This window comes from Hypomesus nipponensis, chromosome 13 (assembly GCF_054491055.1).
Source record: "Hypomesus nipponensis isolate SF chromosome 13, ASM5449105v1, whole genome shotgun sequence".
Lineage (NCBI taxonomy): Eukaryota > Metazoa > Chordata > Actinopteri > Osmeriformes > Osmeridae > Hypomesus > Hypomesus nipponensis.
Genome location: NC_140373.1, coordinates 2,074,708 through 2,080,833, shown reverse-complemented (window position 1 = coordinate 2,080,833; position 6,126 = coordinate 2,074,708).

Below are 6,126 nucleotides of genomic sequence, written 5' to 3'. Positions count from 1 at the left end.
CGTTTGGGCCTTTAATAAGACGAGTACTGGAACCACCTGAAAGGGTTAGGCTAGATCTTGACCCGGATACCATTTCTTATTCTTTTGACACAGGGGGTCAGATGGCTGAGCGGTTAGGGAATCGGGCCATTAATCAGAAGATTGCCGGTTAGGTTCCCGGTCATGTCAAATGAGTTTGTGTCCTTGGGAAAGGCACTTCACCCTATGTGCTTAGGGGGGAATATCCCTGTACTTACTGTAAATCGTTCTGGACAAGAGCGTCTGCTAAATGACCAAGTGTAATGTAATTAGACTAATTTTGTTGGAGAAAGGAAAAGTTCTGAGGGCATCTACAGCAATTGCTGCTTGCCACAGACCCTGTTCCTCGGAGAGGTGGAGGTGCAGGTGGAGATTTAGGTGGAGATACGTCCCCTATGTTGATCCACTCAAACACAGCGGTCGATGAACAGGACTAAACAATTCAACATGAGTCAGCATTTGGACATTTCGACAAAGGTTGCTCAGAATTCATACGTAGAGTACATACTGAAGATCCATACACAGTGTAATGGTTGTGGTATGTGTATAGTTATGACATGTTCCGCACCAGGTCTCCTGATTGATTAACACGCGTGGGATCTTTCTGCACTGAGAAGACCCTCTGGAGAGAGGACCATGTGGATCACAGCATGCTAATGAGTGCTTTGTTTCACGTTGTTTATAGATAATATCAACACATTTCATGATTTAGACAGTGGATCCGACAGAAAAGCAAATGTTTAAAGATGCTTTGTTAGATTCGTTTTTTATTATTATTGAAGAAAAGCCTTTTTTTTTTTACATTTGTTTGACAAAATAACTTACGTGAGGCCCACATTTCAAAGTCTTAGTCATCTTACTCTTAGTCAAGAGCATTGGGAGGTGTTGCTGATGTGTGTAAAGGGTAGGTCATAATTTTTATAAACTTTAAGCACGTTAAAATAGGGTAACTGATTTAAAATATCGTGTGGTATGAATAAATATTGTGCTAGCAAAGACTGGACAATTAAATTATAAAATGTGTGGGAGTAATTGAACGATTGTGGGAAAATATCATGGAAAATATTACAGGTAGTTGGAATCAGAGAGATATTGTAATAATATAATGCATTCTGCACTTGTAATGACAAAACTTCCAGAAAAACATGAACCCCTCACCCCACACCCCCCACTTTCTCTCTCTCTCTCTCTCTCTCTCTCTCTCTCTCTCTCTCTCGATCTCTCTCTTTTGCTCTCTCTCTCTCTTTTGCTCTCTCTCTCTCTTTTGCTCTCTCTCTCTTACACACAACGTGCGATGAGAATTGTTTCCCTAATGAGTTGGTTTGGCTGGAGTTGTGTTGCGGGCATGAGTGCACTCTGGGAGGTCACCCCAACCCAACCCTGCGGAGCCGCCAAGCTCCACAGCCTCCAAGGCACCCGGCCGGGCGGGTTCATCAGTTTGGGAGCATCACGGGACGGCACAGAGGTGACAGGGTGGGCCCAGTCTGGGTCTGGTCTGGGCCTGGTCTGGGCCTGGTCTGGGGCTGGTCTGGTCTGGGGCTGGTCTGGTCTGGGCTGGTCTGGGCTGGTCTGGGCCTGGTCTGGGGCTGGTCTGGGGCTGGTCTGGGGCTGGTCTGGTCTGGGCTGGTCTGGGCCTGGTCTGGGCCTGGTCTGGGCTGGTCTGGGCCTGGTCTGGGGCTGGTCTGGGGCTGGTCTGGGGCTGGTCTGGGCCTGGTCTGGGCCTGGTCTGGGCTGGTCAGGACCTGGTCTGGGCCTGGTCTGGGCCTGGTCTGGGCCTGGTCTGGGCTGGTCAGGACCTGGTCTGGGCTGGTCTGGGGCTGGTCTGGGCCTGGTCTGGGCCTGGTCTGGGCCTGGTCTGGGCTGGTCAGGACCTGGTCTGGGCCTGGTCTGGGCCTGGTCTGGGCCTGGTCTGGGCTGGTCTGGACCTGGTCTGGACCTGGTCTGGGCCTGGTCTGGGCCTGGTCTGGGCCTGGTCTGGTCTGGTCTGGGCCTGGTCTGGGCCTGGTCAGGACCTGGTCTGGGCTGGTCTGGGCCTGGTCTGGACCTGGTCTGAGGCTGGTCTGGGGCACTACCAGAGGTCACCCTCCAATTCCCCTTTTAGGAAGCAAACACTCCACCCACCCCCCCCACACACCCACACACACCACACACACCCACACACACCACACACACACACCTAAACACACACACACACCTCCCCACTTACCCCGCCTCCCGCTCTCTGCTCATAATCAAAGGCTACAGTGGAGTGGGACAGAGAGTGAAAGACACTGCGAATAACAAAAAGGGGAGAGAACACGTTTGGATGATAAAGTGAGAGTCTGTGTAAGACAGACAGACAGAGAGAGAGATAAAGGCAGAGAGAGAAAGAGGGATAGAAAAAGAGAGACGCGTAAGAGAGATAAAGCAAAACTGGTGAGCAAGTAATTACCAACAGCTGTTCCGCTTAGTTGGGGGGTATAAATCTGTAACCACATCAGAAATTATCCATAAAATTTACAGCTTAGGAAAACCATGTGTGTTGCTCTTAAACACTCCTTAACCTACAGAACCCTCTTTTACAATGCCCCGGAAAAGGACTGGTGGGCAAACGTACATCCGTACGGTGTAGTAGGCCTCCTGTAACAGCCTGCCCAGACACTGACATACTGTAAATCTCTCCAAAAAAGCCAAATGAATGCAAATATTACTACAACCTGTTTCCACAGCTGTTTACACAGGTAGATAAACATTTGACCCCCCCCCCCCTCCCAAGCAGCCTATCAATCAATATAATGAGTCAGAACGACTTCAAAACAGGGTTTTGATGACCGGTCTGAAAACACGGCCCACACAATAATGAGTAAAATGTGAAATAGTATTCACTTCAAAAAAAGTCTGCAACAATGATGAAGAGGACCGTGTTGACCGAATCTGGAACCTTGGAACACATCTGTGTCAGTGTGTATTTTTGCCTACCTGGGTACTTACACGACTGAACAAGCAAGAGGTGCTGTGTCTCCATGGAGTGAAGCGAGGCGGAGAACCTTACCAATGCTGAGGTAAGGAGGCTCTGGTCTCAATAAAGACCTGAGCCCATTAGGACCAGGGCTGCAGTGCACTGCTAGGCAGAGCGGGACAGGCGACGTCGGCACGTTTGAGGGATGTGTTTGAAAGGGCAGTGTTGCGGTGGGAGAGTTGTTAGAGTGAGAGAGTCGGCGTGAGAGACTTCAGAGATGCGGGGTCACTGGGTTCAGACAAAAGTTCGGGCAGTTTGACAAAAAAGCTACGTTTGATGAAGTGAAATGAAAATATGGAGCGGTCGGATCGCCGGGGGATGAAAAAAAAAAACAAGCGTATTTGAAGGTGCTTTAATGAATGCAGTGAATGGAGAGAGAAGTTGGGACTACAGCACAGCCAGACCTCCATGCTGACTTCACTGTCAGAGTTTGGCACGGTGCCTTCTCCTCCCTGGCAGCTTTCGGGCTCCGTAGAAACATCAGGGGACAAGTCGCCGGGCACATTTGTCCCTGGCACGACTCAAATACAAATCGTATCAGGGGACAGGAGTACATAACAACAGCAGTTTATTGTCATAGGTGGGGCGACGAGTGAAACTGTGTTTCACATGCCTGGCTGGAGGGAAGGAGAACTGTTGCTCCATACCCACTACCCTGACCCCTGACCCTGACCCCTGACCCCTGACCTGGTATGGGCTGATCATGCCCTGGTGGTGTTGACTGAGCTTACTGTGCCGTAGACAGGATTCTGTTAAGTAAAAGCCGTTGCTTTCTGTGAATGAGAGATTGTGTTCAGTGCTGTCCTGCTGCAGTCCTTACCAGGTGTTTAATATTTAGCTTCGGCTCTGACGTATTTGGATCCTGTCCTTAGGTGTCTGGAGGATCTTCATCACCGCACCGTCTTGTCGTCCCAGCAGCCTGTGATGCCTTCTTCTTCTTGTAGATCCTGTTGCCCTTCAACAGTCTAGATTTATTTTCCCCCTCGACCCCCACTTGCACTCAAATAGGCGTGGCTTCTTTACATGTCCTCATCCTCCTGTTTGGTTCCTTGACTCAACACTCACAAATTGAGTGAGTATCTTTTTTTCACAGAGAGTAAAAAAAAATACTGAACCATACCAATTACATAGGCCTGTTGTAAAAAATTAATACATACGTACAATTTAGAAAATATCTTTGAACCTTCCACCAACAATGATGACAGTAGGCACAGGGGGAACTCCAGCAGGAATGGTACACAGAGAACTTAACAAGCCTTCTAAATGTCTTTTTAATTTGTTTTATTTGGTGCGTGTGTTTGTAAACTTTATCAAACAGCAGGCAACTGTTCAGTCATGAACACTTTCCGCCAATTCCGCAAAACACTGTGTAACGTCATGCAATCATTTTGAAGTTGACGCTGAATCCAACAATGACAGCATGATTATTATCAGCTGACAAGAGAATGTTGATAGTCCTTTATTCCTGACAACAGACGAGAAATCCCTCTTTAGATGGATCGGAACACTTCTGACAGGATTGTCGCTTTCCACTTGGCATGTAGGAAACGACGACCATTGTTATGAGTTCATTTTAATAAAAAATAAAAAAAGCCAATCCTTGATGATGAAAAAAAGAATTTGACCAAAAAGGTATCAGTTCTATATGTGGCGACAGACTTGACTAAATGGTGAGTGGAACCCATGGAAAAAACCTCTTGGGTGGAAACACTTACAGGGCTTCTCTACTCCGCTGTGTCAAACTACAAATAAACTGCAGAGAACTTTCCAAAGCTATATAGGAGTGAAAAGAGAAAGAAGGAATTGCAGGAAAAAAGTCAAATGGACCTTTAATTTGTCTTTCTCATGCTAGCTGCATAGATCTAGAGAAGGTGCAGCACGATTGCAGGGCAAGACAATGATGGATGTTTAGGTAAGCTTCTTGGTTAGAGACTGAATGTCCATCTCAACGTTACCACGACGAATTCCAAGTTTGAATACACATTTACTTTTACATTTATTCATTTAGCAGACGCTTTTATCCAAAGCGACTTCCAAGAGAGAGCTGTACAAAAGTGCATAGGTCACTGATCATAACAACGAGATAGCTCCAAACATTGCGGGCAGCCAAAACATGAAGCATACATTGTGAAAAACCAAATTAAGTGCCAAAGGGAAGAACCATAAGAGCATGTAGTTAAACAAGTTACAATTAAACAACATGAACCTCATAAAATTGCAAGAGTGCGAGAGAATGCAGTGGTGAAGCCTCTCTGGAAACACACAGAGAAAGGTTGACCCCAATTATAAATTGACTTAAACATCCGGGAATGGCTGTCAAAGAATGCCAAAACATGCCCAACTTGCAAAGTTTAACTGTCTGACAATGACTGACTAAAGAGGGTCTTAAGACCAATATTTAAGTACCAAGCAATATTTGTCATACAGTTGCTGACTGTTCTTTTGGCACCGGGTTACCCTGTAGTATGCATTGACAGCTAACCAGGGATCTAGGTTAAAGACACAAAGTACAGTTACAGCACATCTTTGACTGTAGTGTTGGGAAAATACTTACTGCTTGTTGAAAGTAGGTGGAATTCACACAGATGAGACCATTGGTCATGGGTGCGTCAGTAGGTGAGTGATTTCTGCCCAAGTGTTTAATGTACAGTGTCCAACAGTGCAACAGTTCCAGTCAGACAGGATGGTATTATGTCAGAGAACATTCATCACTTTGAAGAACTCTTATCTCCATAATCACTACTTATACTCTCATTATCAAACAAGGGTCTGTAGTGAGTGTCTTTTCGATATCTATGTATTGCAGTCGAGTTGTAAATAATTACAATTTAAGAATTTCGTTTTGTAACTGAGTGGTAAGAGTGCAACTTGTTTGACGTGTACGTGACACGTAAGAGAGAAAACTGGCACAAAGTATTTCTGTAATTGTAGATATAAGTTATTTGAGGCTAATGGGAGCTTTCAAAAACATTGCTTTTACGATGTCTGTTCTTTCTTTGTGATTAGGACCATTAGTAAATACCATGGATCTGTATGTCTGATGTCTGTCTGCAGAATGTCTCTTCTAGTTGAAGGCTCAACGTATTGTCTAACACACCCTTCCTGATCCT